General features: G+C 36.5%; 1 long non-coding RNA gene across 2 annotated transcripts in view; it reads right to left on the bottom strand.

Annotated features, from left to right (window-relative positions):
• LOC125258487 overlaps positions 1-14,739 on the bottom strand; it is an 83,585-nt gene that overhangs the window by 58,167 nt on the left and 10,679 nt on the right. The window contains exon 1 of one of the 2 annotated variants that reach the window (XR_007182634.1): positions 1,479-1,609. The exons of the other annotated variant lie outside the window; for it this stretch is intronic. This is a non-coding gene — a long non-coding RNA (uncharacterized LOC125258487). Of the gene's footprint in view, positions 1-1,478; positions 1,610-14,739 lie in introns of those variants that run through there. 2 annotated transcript variants of the gene reach the window in all.

Below are 14,739 nucleotides of genomic sequence, written 5' to 3'. Positions count from 1 at the left end.
AGGTTCATACTGGTTCAGGTTGGTTCATGCTGGTTAATGCTGTATTTGAGCTGCTCTATAACCAACTTGGTAATGTTTAATGGAGCCGCTATTATTATTATTATTTTTTAAAGAAATTAATACTTTTATTTAGCAATGATGCATTAAGTTAATCAAAAGTGACAGTAAATACATTTATAATGTTTCAAAAGATTTCTATTAAAGCAGTGGTTGATTATGATTTAACTTTTTTAACTTTAGTTAGTGTGTAATGTAGCTGTTATTTTTCAATATTACTGTTTTACTGTATTTTTGATCAATAAATGTTGCCATGGTGAGCATAAGAGTTTTCTTTCAAAAACATTCAAGATCCCAAACTTTTGAATGTTAGAATAATACTAAAAACTGTTTCTAAAATAAATAATGGGCAATAATAATAAATAAATAAATAAATAATCAGAACTGATATTTTAATATTTTTTTGGCTTTAATTTTAAAGTTTTATGCTGAAGAGTCTTTATCAAGTGAGTTATTCACAAAATTCTGTCTCTTAAAATGTAAATGTGTAAATATCAATATCATATGGAACACATTATGAGCTAATTGATGTAATCAGTCTGCTGTTTTATATTCAACTATTACTCTCTATAGGAGTAAACATTTGCATATACAGGGATACAATTCAACGAAGTTTAATGGTGCAAAGCTCAAATATTTTATGCTGCAAAAATTAAACCCTTTGTGCCCATTTACGCCACAAATAGACTATGTTTTACGGCCCAACATGCCAGCATCCCAGTCAAAAAACAACATATGCAACAAACCTTCCTATTCAGGGCATCACTTCTTTTTTAAACACTCATTACAAAACTAATTTCACTAGCTGATGTTGGGGCTGTGTTCAACAGCATGCATTTGCTGCATGCTCCACTTACGCAGGGAGGCCGTTCGGCACTCAAAATGAATAGTCTCATCCGTCTTCTGCGCTCAGCAAGCCAACCCAGTAATGGAGGCCCAAGGTGCTGCATGGTTGGCCTCACAATCTGTTTTCATTTGGATGGCATTTTATTATATACGAGATGTATCTCCCCTGACGTAAAGTATAAGACCCAGACACCTTCAGTGCTGTCAAAACTTCAAATGACAGGATGAGGGAAATGAGGACGAATTGATATAAACAAACACAGGAGCTAAAAATAATGAAACATCCACCTAAACACACATACACACACATAGAAGATGCCTGAATTCAAGTCTGTGCTGAAATAAAGATGATGCTCTTTAAAACAAATTATCTGAACGCAGTGCTCATGGCCCACAGCCAACCAGATCTGCTGCGTTTCTCAGAAAGAATTCAAACCTTCTTTACATTTTTTTTTCTAGCGCGGTCAATGAAACACAACTCCCTAGTCTATTACCATCCTGGCCGCTGGCCAGAATAAACTAACACAAAGAGAGAAAAGGAGTTTTTCAAATGAAGGAAAAGGGCTGAACATTACCTGACTGAGGAGGCAAACAAATCACATCTCTGTCCAATTTTCACAGACATTTCTTTGGCTCTTCACTGCCACATGACCAAAAAGAAACCAAGTCAACCTAATGAAGAATGACTGAGGAGTATTGGTCCTGGTGGTACTTGACGTGAGGCTTTGGGTGGACTTTCATCATGCTGTCTACTCATCAGGGTAAATGTCAAGCAGATTCTGATTTCTACCACTTGCTCTTTCTACTTTCTCACTGAACTGGACCCTGTGGTTAGCAGTGTCCTCTAAGCACATTCCTCCTAGCTGCATATGTGTGTATAAAAAGTCATCCATTGTTAATCTTCACGTGGAGTAACAGTTGATTCAGCTACATGCACTTCCTCGGAGGAGAGAGGTCTACTGCTGAGAGTGCATCTCAATTTTCTCTGAAAGATGTCAAATATACTCTCTAGTTCATAGATCCAAAGAATCCAGAGGAGATTTTTTTGGTGAGCAAAGGAGTTGAAAGGCGTGAGAGTGAAAAAGGGAAGTGTGTGACTGTGAAAAAGGGAGAAATAGTTGGGCTGGATGTTAAAGGCATAGTTCTTCCTCACTTTTCATTTCAAACATTTATGAATTTCTTCTGCACTATAAAAAGATATATTATAAAGATCCCTTACAAGTTTTTTTTTTTTTTTTTTCCCCATACAATGAGAATTCATAGTGTTCTTATACAAATCACCCAAAAGCCAAATAATACAGATATGTTTTCAGGCGTGATTTAAAAACAAGAAGGGAAGGTGCAGATAGGGCCAGCTACAGAAAAAGCATGATCCCCATTAAACTTTAAGTGAGAGCATGGTAAAAAAAATGTAAAGAATGTTTGAATTCTTTCTGAAAACAAATAAAATCTTAAAATGGACCCTATATAGCACTGATGCTTGGACCGGTGAAATGCCCAAGTGAGGGCAAAGGTTTTCATTTTACTATTTGCCTTAGTTGGAAAAAACTGCTCTTCACCACAGCACATATCTGTTTTTCAAAATTTAGATCCATGTCAAAGATCACACCCAAGTTTTTAGGAAAAGGATTAATGTTTAATGACAGGATATCTTACTAGTGATATCAGAGACAGCACCAGGGGGTCAAAAATCTCAGTTTGTTCTCATTTTGTTGAAGACAGTTTCTCACAGTCCAGCATTTAATATCTTCAAAGCATTTAAAAAGGGCAGAATAAGAGCAATCAGAACTCAGAGGAATGTAAATCTGAGGATCATCAGAGTAACAATGATATGAAATATATTTCCTCATTATAGAAGCCAAGGGGAGCATGTATAGACAAAATATAATTGGTCCCAACAGGGACCCCTGAAGTACCCCACAGGTGAGCGGTGCAGAGGGAGAGGACGAATTTCCAATAATCACCTTTACAGATCTATACGAGAAATATGATGTGAGGCAGTGCCCTGAATGCCAAGGACAGCGTGATCAACTGAGACTAATGCAGAACTAAGATACTAACATTAAAACAACAGTTTACTGGAATCCAAAGCAAGGAGAAAATTGTTCAACACCTTGAGTAGTGCAATCTCACTGCTATGATGTGGTCTAAAGTTAGACTGAAACTTATCTAATATATTGTTTCCTGAGACAAATGAGGACAACTGATTAAGAAACATAATCATGAAAGTGTACTCCCTTTAAGAAGACTTAACTGTCCTTTTATTTCAATAATATTGAAAAAAAAAAAGATCCTATATATGGGAACCCCTAAATAGTTCTATTATATTTAAGTGTCTGATAGAACCCCTTACGGTTGTATAGAACCTTTTCTTCCAACACCATTAGAATTAAGGTTACTTTTTAAAAATATACTTTTAAGATTTGAAGTACACTACAAGTTTACAAACTTTTTTTTCACAAAGGTATGTCATAGGCTTCCGGAAGACTAGGAATATAGCACAGGAGCTTGGCCATCATGGTCACTTTAAGCTGTCATTGACTTTTCAAATTCTACTTTTGTGTTACCTCTGACTTGGAGCTTTGAGAACTTAATTGAAATTATAGCTATTTTTTTAAAAGCATAACTTTTATTCAGTTGTTATGCAATCAGTGTGACATCAGCTTGTTTGAGTAGTTCAGAAGACTAAATGCTATTAAATCATTTAACTTAACATGAAACAAGGCTTTAAAAGGAACAGTCCTTCAGAAAAATTAAAAGCACAGAGATTGAAACCTTGAACCAGCAATCATGCAATTTCCGCAATATTTAACTATGAAAGTCAGGAACATTCAATTCTCACTCAACCGAAAAAAGGAAAAAAGTTTATACTGAAATTATGGGGAGATTTGATTTATTATTACTGTCATTATTCATACATAAAACTATAGATTTCCCAGACAGAGGGCACCAGAACTTATATTTCAAACCATTTATCTTGCTGTTTTCCCCCCAAGACTCACTCTGACAAAAGTATTTGTGTACTTAAAACAATATTTGATCTTCTGTAATCCTATAAAAGTTCTTAAGGTTAAACGCTGTGTTTACCGGCATCAGGACCATGTTGACAAATTATAATTCGCTTGATGATAATAAAGATAAATACCTGCAGAGGAGGTTAATGGGGCTCCGTGTGTCCTGAACGATATTGCAGGGTTTTTTTTGTTTCCTATGGTTTTGCATCTTAAGATCTCCATCTCCTCTAATGAATGCAGAGTGAAGTCATTCGTCAAAGTGGATGTCTGATGGATCATCAGGGGTTTATCTATGCGCAAGGTGCCATAGCTGAGAATATTAACAATCACGCTTGCCTCGCAACACTTCACAGTGACCTTCATTTGCATGTTCTTTGAGGGGAATTCTTGGTAACATTCAGCCAATTCAGTCTCTTGCTGTGTTTTCTTTCTTAACTCTTAGTGCGTTTAATGTAGTGATTCTTTGAAGAGTGTGATCAATCAATAACTCGTCCTAAAGCTCATTTAATACACTCATGGATTTAATTGGAAGGTTAAAGAGAAAACATTTATCCAGGGAAATGATATCAGTTTCTGTATTACACTTGGGTTTAGATTAATTTTATTATTGGTTGGGGGACAAAGTGGAAAATGAAAATTGATTTTGAGAGATAGAACATTTCAGGGAATGCTTAGTATTACAGAAGTGTCAAAGTCATTCCCACACATAAATCAATATATCCTGGTTCAGGTCATTCAAATGTAGCAGAATTGTTCCACCTCTAGATTATGCTTTCGACAAATGATATTAGCAATCACCTGAAGCTCTTAGAATATAAACAATGTTGAAAATGGTATTCATGTCCAAACTAATCCGGACAATTAACATTTAGCCATCTTATGCTATATGCATAAGCATAATGTGTTGTGCAAGTAGGTCATTACGAATGAGTCACTGAATCATTCATTCAACCAATTTGTTAAAAAAATGCTTATTTATTCAGGAACTAAACAAAAATCTCTTTATGAATGAGCATTGAATCATCCAAAATCAATTTGTTCAAAAAAATACTCAATCACTGAGGAATAAAACACTGCTGCTGTGCTGCTCACAGTAACTTCTCAGAAACGGTCTAAAAGCTTCATTGCTAGCAAATACTGTAACCTGTTGTTAATATGTGCAGTATGAATAAAAGCCTTGATGATCAATTCTGTAGCTCTTTTGTGCACTAAACCAGACTGCATATGGTACAAAAAAAATTATATGTAGATGAGTTTGCTGTTTGGCAGACAGAGAAAAATCGACGTTGTCTTGCAGCATGTCAGAGATAATTAAAGTGTGCATTAATTTAACAGCGTTTAGTCATACCATATGCAACGATGGTTTTTTAGAGCCGTTATTCTTGAGGGATGAGCCAGATGCTTGATCACTTCAATTCTTTCACTCTTCATCTCTTTCATGTTTAAGGTTCTCAATTTGCTTTTGAGCACCAATCCCTGAAATGCCATAGTGCAGACAATCAGTACAGTCACTGATTAAACTGTATTGTTATGTCTTTACGAGATGGCACAGGGCTCATGAATGAATATCTAAAAGCCTTCTTAAATTTTCAGGAATTGTCAATGCATGCTTTTCAGAATTTAACCACCATTTAAAACATATGTAAAGCGCAAACTCTTGCAGCCATCAATCATTTTCAAACACATTTTGTACTGAGACACACACACATGGATAAGTCAGTTTTAGCAGCAGAAATTCACTGTGCTTCATGGAAATGAATGCACATTGAATTAATACGTAAAGGTGTTTAGAGCACCCAGAGGTATATAGATGTTAAAAGCAGTGGATATGAGCCCTGTTGATGACAAGATCCATTTCTCACATGGAGGGGGATGTGAGTGATTCACTCCAACACCAGCCACTACCTTGTCAGCAATGAGATTCCACCTGCCTCCACTTTCAGTCTTATTTACGATTAGACACCCACATCTCATGAATTTAGACATGAGCCTATGCAACCACTAATTATGCTGTATTCACTAAGGTACCATTCAAAGCAGATCTAATTTCAACAAATATAACTAAACTAATTGCTTATTCAGTAAAGAAATACCTGCATGATATTACATCAGATCAAATTCAGTCTCAACAACAATCTAACCGGTAGTGGCTACCGTCCTTATATGCATAACTGCATCATTTTTAAAGGGTTAGTTCATCCAAAAATGAAATTTCTGTCATTAAGTACTCACCCTCATGTTATCCCAAACCTATAAGACCTTCGTTTATCTTCGGAACACAAATTAAGATAATTTTGATAAAATCTGTGGGGTTCTGAACCACATATAGGCAGCAATGTCATTGCAACTTTTGAGGTCCAGAAAGGTATTAAAGACATCGTTAAAATAGTCCATGTGACTACAGTGGTTAAATAATGTTATGAAGCAACGAGAATACTTTTTGTGTGCAAAAACTAGGGCTGGGACAATACATCGAATTTCGATTCGCGATACGAAGAATCTGGAGCGATTCTGATATTTTCCGATGTATCGCGATTCTCTCTCGAATCAATTCTGAGCTTAGTTTTTAAACAGCAGATGGCACTACTATACGTGCTTTAGAAACACTGCCTGCTTCCAGTTCCTTTACACACACCACTTAAACCTAAAAGAATCATTCATAAAGTTCGAAAAGGTTGAAGCGAATTACAAATCTCACATCATAAAAGCATTCTGAGCCGAGGTGCAAGTATACTTAACCACTTACAGCACGAGCGCTGTCCAGCAGTCGTCTTCGTGAGCTTTTGAGAGTGTGAGGTTAAAAACTAGCCAAGAGCGCCATCTGCTGTTAAAACTAAGCTCAGAATCGATTAGAGAAAAAATATCAGGATCGATCCAGATTCGATGCATCGTCCCAGCCCTAGCAAAAAACAAACAAAAATAATGACGCTGAAGTCGACGTTCCGGAAGCGTAAAAAGTATTCTCAACGCTTCATAAAATTAAGGTTGAACCACTGTAGTCACATGGACTATTTTAACAATGTCTTTACTACCTTTCTGGACCTCAAAAAGGTGCGATGTCGTTGCTGCCTATGTATAGTTCAGAAACCCTTTGGATTTCATCAAAATATCTTCATTTGTGTTCCGAAGATGAATGAAGGTCTTGCGGGTTTGGAATGACATGAGGATGAGTAATTAATGACAGAAATTTAATTTTTGGGTGAACTAACCTTTTAAGGCTGACAATTAATTTATATAATAAATAATATTAATATACAAGTATCATATATGTAAATATTTAAATCATTTACTGTAAATTACAGTATACAGTATAATTAAGTTAGCACATGAAAACCGCAATGAATCCAGTTTCATTTGTGTGGCAATCAATGTAACAAGCATCTGCAAGTTTACACTCTTCACTGACGAAATTCAATACTGAGCCTTGTTTTTGTCTGCAGATCCTACATGATTAATACGGGGATTTTAAATTAGGTCACATCTGGAACAGACAAAAGAACCACATAGCCTGACCCATCTCAGTTTTTGTTGAACACCACCTTGTTTTGCACAGCATGCCTGGACCATGCAATATTTATCTCACTTGACAGGTAACTTTCAGCACATCTACTGAGGCAATCATCTCCATGAATTAAGCTGAAAATAAATGGCATCATCAGACATAGAGAACAGCCTCAATGGGATTTAAGATGTGGGAGATTTTTCCCTGACTTATGTGCAATCATGTGCAATCTTCTGACTGGGGAGGGTTACTGTGTTTCGTATGCACAGAAATGTTCATTCTCTCTGGAGATGTTGCTCATATAAGGTAAGTCTTGTCATTGCATTCTGAGCTCAATGGAATGGATAGTATAGTTCCATATGACTTTATAGTGAAAAAAATCCCAAGTTACATCACAAAAAACATGTCTATGGCTGGACTATTCAAACTGATAGGAGGTCTGCGGAAAGATTCAGGGAAACAAAAATGTAAAATACGAATTACATTAATAAATGAATGTTGAAAAGCAAGGCATTTGACTTACATTTTCATTCACAGATTAAACCACAATTTTAAAAATATATATTTACAAATTTTACACAGTGTAACTTTAAATGAAAATATATATTTCTGCCTTTATATTTTAGCATTTTTTATTTTATATTTTATAATAAGTAATTGGGTCTTGTCTCAAAGGGATACTTAGGGGTCATGAAACAGTTTGAAAACCCCTAAATTAATGTATATTGTTAACAACTGAATCAAAATGACAATCTACAATCAATAAGGAGGTTCCAATGCTCATTTTAAGTCGATTATTTCACAAAGAGCATCAGTTGAATTTTATCAAAGATTAAATATAATGGTTGTGCCTGAAGTGTATTTATTAATCAATGAAATTGCAAGAAACTGTGTGTATTATGTCTAACAACAATCCCAGCATGTTGCTCAGGAAAACATCTGGGGTTACATGTGTAACTCCGGTAGGGCTGCATGATTAATCGGACAATTAGAAAAAAAAAAAAAAACATTTAAAACGCGCTTAAACGATTTGGCTTAGTGCAATTATGAAATCGCAAAGCTGCAATTATTTTTTTATGCACGGCTTGTCAATGAAGTATGGTTCCAAATGCTAATCCATCTGAAAGCACTGCGAGTTTGAATCGCTTATAATGTGCATTTGAAAAAGCAAAACGCGTCAAACATCTTTCCAGACATAAGAAGCATTTATTAACATCTTGTCCAACAAGGTCAACATTTAATAACATGTTTTTACTCCAAACTCACTTCATAACGACAGTTGAGCGTCCTTCTGTGAAATGATGTGGATTCTTACACAGAATAAGGCAGTCATGTGTTTATTAGTCATGTTTAATCAATCAAAACGTTTCAATCATCTGTTTATTCAGCTACAGTGATAATATGGGATTTCCTGGAATGACGCATGTTCTACTTCGGCAGCAGGGCATATCTGCAGTTTCTGCATGAGAGCGCCCTCTGGCTTTCAGATGGAGAAGCATTTACTACTGATCACAGAGCCGTACAGCTCTGAAAAGCTGCGCATAAATTAATCACAGCCTTTGCCAAATTGCATGCGATAAAATTGCGATAAATCGTGCAGCCCTAAACCCCGGTTCCCTGAGAAAGGGGATGAGACGCTGCACCAGCTGCCGATGCTATGGGGACGCGTACAAACATGTACAAACACCCCATAAATGGCAGACATGTACAAACACGCCATAAATGGCCAACGCAGTGTGATGACATTGCAAGGTGCGCCCTAGCGCATAGGAAGGAAGTTTGAGAACATGTCATCAGATTCATATTGTCTGCAAACGCGCAGACGTGCCCGAAGCATGGCAGCGCAACGCAGTGTCTCGTTCCGTTTCACAGGGAAATGGGGTTACACATATAACCCCAGACGTTCCCTTTGGAGGAAACTTCTACGCTGCGTCAGCTGCTGACGCTATGGGGGCACCATACCAACTATGTTATGTTGACCAATGCCTGCTTGTTTTTCTTGAACAATAAAAGCACTAAAGCTCAGAGGCTTCAGCCCCGAGCCATTAGCATGTCAGCGGGCGAGAAACTGAAATATAGCCTGTTTATCTGGCTATAGTAAACATTATAGCTCACTCTTCGGTTGAGGGAGGGGAGGGGGGAGACTAGAGGAAAAGGATCAGAAGGAAAATAATGAAAAAGGCTTAGACCGTGTCCCTGCTCAATCTTCTTTTTCAGCACCCAGTTGCTCAGAAAGAAAACTAGCTTTAGCCACACTCGCCATTTTGCTCCTCTCCATGAACTCGTTCCTGAAAATTGCATAGACGATTTATGAGGAGCTGAAGGGATTGAAAAAATGAGGTGAGAGCTTGGGACTCAACCCTTCTTATATCACAATTACAAATGAGCAATCCAGCACAAAGACAATGAAACCAGCAGGAGAGGTGAGGGCAACTCCCTCATGCTCCTCTACCAGCTCCGTCTGAGATTCCCACAATCCTAGCCTGCACGCTGCCAATGCGAAGCTAGAGCTGTGGGGCTCAGCAGCTTGACTCTCTTCACTCGTAAAGAGATTCAGCCGGGAGTCAGTCTTCTCAGTGAGAAATCATCGCAATCCAGCCCCTTGAGGCTCCGCTCCCAGACAAATAACACACAGGTCGTGACCATCACCATAGCGTCAGCAGCTGACGCAGTGTAGAAGTTACCTCGAAAGGGAACTAGTTCATGAACAGAACAATGTAAACATTTAATTCAAGAGATGTGTTAAACAAGATGTAAGACAAGTGATGAAAGCTGTGTGCCTGAATTGCACTCTTTTTGAGAGAGATCAACATCAGAGCTGACACACTTACAAACCCAATGTCTGAAGCCCAGAGGCATGATGGATTACTCGTTAGTTTTGTTTTGAAATTTTTCCTCTGAGAAATGACACTGAAACTGTGACACAGGTGGTCTCTTTCACTGATTTATGAGGACAACAACAACATGTAATACTGAAGCCTCATCCACCTTCTTTAGGTGTCTTGACTTTAAGTCTTATAGTGGGATCCGAATTCATATTTTGAAGATTTGTTACAAACATCATTTATACAAAGAGAGTTTAGAAGAAATTAAGCAGATCTTTAAACCAACAATTCTGTCATCGCCAATTCTGAAACGGATCAGAGTCATACACTCTAAAAACTCCTGGGTTATTTCTTTAACCCATTTTCTGGGTTATTTGTGTTGGGTTAAAATTATGGGTTATTTTTTCTGAGAGTAACCATTTTCTGGGTTATAGGGCTAATATTTTGACCCAAGTCTTGGGTTGTTTAGGTTTCTGGGTTATTTTTCAAAGAGTAACCCATGTTCAGGGTTAACACCCCTTCCCCCCGCCCCCCGCTGTTGTTCTGGAATTTTCTCACAACAGTCGTTTGAAATAACCGCCACTTGAACTTGAACGCACTCGATCCGTTTTGGCCTGGGCTTCTTCGGTGCAACTTCGTCGCGTATTCAAGGTAAGTAAGTATTTTCAGTGTCAATGTAACGTAAACTTTTCTGTGTCCATGTCCCCGTTTCTAGTTTAGCACCATTTGCTGAAAAACTTACCTTACCGTGGTAATTCTGTGGTTAGCATGTAGCCGCCTGTGGATATCGCGACAACATCTAACTAGTTTAAAGTCTGTGTAAAGTCAAAATAAATATGTGTTTTCTAAATAAGAAAGTGTTATTAACCACCCAGCCAAATATAAAATGATTAAAAATAATGATAAGTTCATGAAATTAGGTGTCAAAATGGTTGAAATGCTTTTTACACATCGTTGAGAAGTACATGTATGACATATTAAATGTGTTTAGAAGAAAATGACTGAATTCACTTTACACGGTCTTTAAATTCTATTTTTCATAAACTGTGCTGTACTTATCTCATTGTTATAATACTGGTAATAATACGATATGTACAGCGCAGCTAGTGGCGACTTCATGCCGCGTTAAGGGGGTTGAACACAGGACGAGAAGAGCCGCGCTGCGCCGCGTCTATGACAACTCGAGGTATCGTGTACTTTCTCAGTTTATGGCCAGCAATATTGTTATGTTTAAGGACATTGTGGAATTAAGATATTGTCAGTATTATGTTATGATTGTACTGTATAATACAACCATTGCTGAGTCTGCAGTCTGAACACTTTACCTCAGAGCGTCCGTTAACTGAATGAATTGAGAATATCACCTGAAAATCCAATAACATCAGCAATTTTCATTCAAGCAGCTGATTTCTGTAAATTCATATTGCAGCACATGGTGAAGTCAGTATATATATATTAACGACGATTTGAGACAAATAAGTGTAAATTTAATATAACACTATGTACATGGCGCTCTGTGGCGCTGCAGGATTTTGAACAAGGTCCTGAACTGTTGCTGGGCGCCGCGGGCGCGGACAGACGCCGAATGGCGCCGCCGGTGTGTGTACACTCATAGAGAATAATGTGTTTGAATTTTAAATACGCTTCTCGTCCGGTGTCGAAGCTCAGCGCCGCGTGGCGTCGCGTCTCGGACAACTCACACAGGTATCGCACACCGGCCGCGCACATTATATACGCGCGAGCTCGACTCGTGATAGAAGAGCTGCACGATGGAAGTGTTTTACGTCAACAGGGAAATGTTACATATGCCTATGCTTTAATATTTCAAACTGAGGTTACCAACTCTTAACTGCCCTCATATCATCTCTCTATACCCAAACATTTTCTTTAATATGGCTTAAATGTGTCCGTGCAAGATTTTGTGACAGTCACAACTTCTTCGACAGTGGGGAATGCATATCTATAATAACCCTTATAGTTAAAAGATACTTGTGCCTTGTCTTTAAGCTGTTATGCATAATAATGGGCCAGATATTCACCTTTGCATTAATGTCATTATTACACTTGTTAACGAAAGAAAAGATGGACAGTATAGACTGTCATTCACACAAAATGGGTAATGCTGCAAAAGAACCACAGTAGTTAACTAGCAAATTGGGCCACGTTTAAAAAAAAAAAAAAAAAAAAAAAATAATAATATATATATATATATATATATATATATAACAATACTCATGTTGTCTTGTTTTCTGTCTTTCAGGTGAAGACATAGATGAGGAGGCGTTTCTTCTCTTAGATGAGGACACTATCAAAAATCCTGTCCCTCAAGTTCAATCCAGTTATTGAATGTTGTCAAATGTTTGAGAGAGAATGAGTTGTTTATTTTTCTATTTTTTCTAATGTCTAATGTTATTACAGTGTGACCTAAAATAAATAGGTCCAAGTGTGTGTTATTTTATATAGAGGTTAATTTAATTTAATGCAATAAAAATGTAAAAGTGCTTGAAGTGTGTAAGTGCCTGAAGTTTTATTTTCTGAAATAATAATATATAATAATAATAATGATAATAATAATATTTTCTGGATTTTTTCAACCCAGATATTTGGGTTGATCTTTTGACCGAGAAGTTGGGTTATATTAACTACAATGTTGGGTTATTTTAACCCAACATTTGGGTCAGATATTTAACCCAGAAGTTGGGTCAAAAAGAAAAAAGAACCCATTTTTCTAGGTTGAAATAACCCAGAAATTAGTTGGTCCCTTTTTAACCCAGGATTTGGGTCAAAAATAACCCATTATGGTTTTAGTGTGTATGGGCCACTTTTATGACTTTCAATCATTTTGAAGCTTGGCAGCTCCTGGTAGCATTCACTTTCATTATATTGAAAAGATTATCCAGGATATTCTCCAAAAATTTGCCTTTTGTGTTCCATAGAAGAAAGGAAGGCATACAGGTTTGGAATGACATGAAGGAGAGTAAATGATGACAATTTTCATTTTCAGGCAACTGTCTCTTTAAGCACTGACATAGATTACTCTCAACGGCAGCTGAAAGAAAAGAATGTCTCATAAAACATCTATTGATAACATTCCAGAAAAAGGAAATGGCTGAACCTTCAATGAGCTCATAGACACCGCTGCAGCCTGCCAAAGTGTCAGCAGAGGCAGAACACAACTGTTCTGATTCACCTTTTTAAAAGCCAAATAGATGAGGGGAAAATGGACACTGCAGCTGGTAATCAAAAATGTCAGTGCTTTAAATGGGATTGGCACACAGGTTGGGTTGGAGGTGGAAGGAAGCTTCGGGGATTTGGACCAAGGCTTCCTGCAGCTGAATCCCAGGCTTGTTTAGCCACCTGTGGGTCCAGATGTCGGATGAGGAGGACTGTGGGGACTAACATCATCTGTCTATCTCTGGCTCAGAGACACCTTCATCTATTTTAGCATTCACCTCACGCACCTCAGCAATGACTGTTTTATTCTATGAGAATGACTCATTCTAATTCTGCAGATTCATTCGAAATCAGATCTTTATTAAGACATATTATGGGTTCAAAAAGTATGAGACCAATAGAGAAAGTAATTTTTCTAATTTAATGCATTTTTCCCTATTACAAATTGTTATTTACCATATATCCAAAAAAAAAAAATTTTTTTTTAAGATTGCTTAGACATTATTTTCCCTAAATGAATGCATTTATTTGTTACAAATTGTTAATTATCATTTATCCACAGAATTTTAAGATTGTTTAGAAGATTTTTTTTCTAATTGAATGCATTATTCCATTACAAATTATGTTATTTATCCAAGGAATCTACATCTAGAAGATTTTTTTTTTTTTTTTTTTGTAATTTAATGCATTGTTTTTTCATTACAAATGTATTATCTGTGTTATAAATAACATACAGTTTATGTTATTTATTATTTATCCAAGAATGTCTGGAATATCTTTTCTCTAATTCAATGCATTTGTCCCCATTACAAATTGTTGTTTATCATTTATCCAAAGAAACCTTAAGACTGCTTAAATTAAATTTTTCCAATTTTCCAAAATTTGGGAGTCTTCCATTACCAATTTCTTCTTAATGTTTTCTAAATAATCTTAAAATGTCTCGAATAAACAATAATTAACATAAAAAATGCTTTAAATTATAAGAAAAATATTCTAAAGAATATTAAGATTCTCTGAATAAATGATAAATGACAATCTGTAGTGGGAAAAAAAATTAAATTAGAAAAAGATTTCTTGGATTAATAACTTGTAATGGAAAAATGCATTAAATTAGAAAAAGAAAATATTCCAGACAATCTTAAGATTCCTTGTTTAAATGATAAATAACATCTTTTGTGATAGGAAAACCTGATAATTATGTTTTCCAGCATGATGTTAGATGATCCAAAGACCATTTTTAGCAAGAACATCTGTACAAAGAGTCACATGATCAATGTCACAAATGTACCTGACCTAGAAATAGTGCAGAACCATAAATATT

This window comes from Megalobrama amblycephala, linkage group LG22 (assembly GCF_018812025.1).
Source record: "Megalobrama amblycephala isolate DHTTF-2021 linkage group LG22, ASM1881202v1, whole genome shotgun sequence".
Classification (NCBI taxonomy): domain Eukaryota; kingdom Metazoa; phylum Chordata; class Actinopteri; order Cypriniformes; family Xenocyprididae; genus Megalobrama; species Megalobrama amblycephala.
The sequence above is the reverse complement of the archived record's forward strand: the minus strand, read 5'-3'. Positions and strand labels throughout refer to the sequence as shown.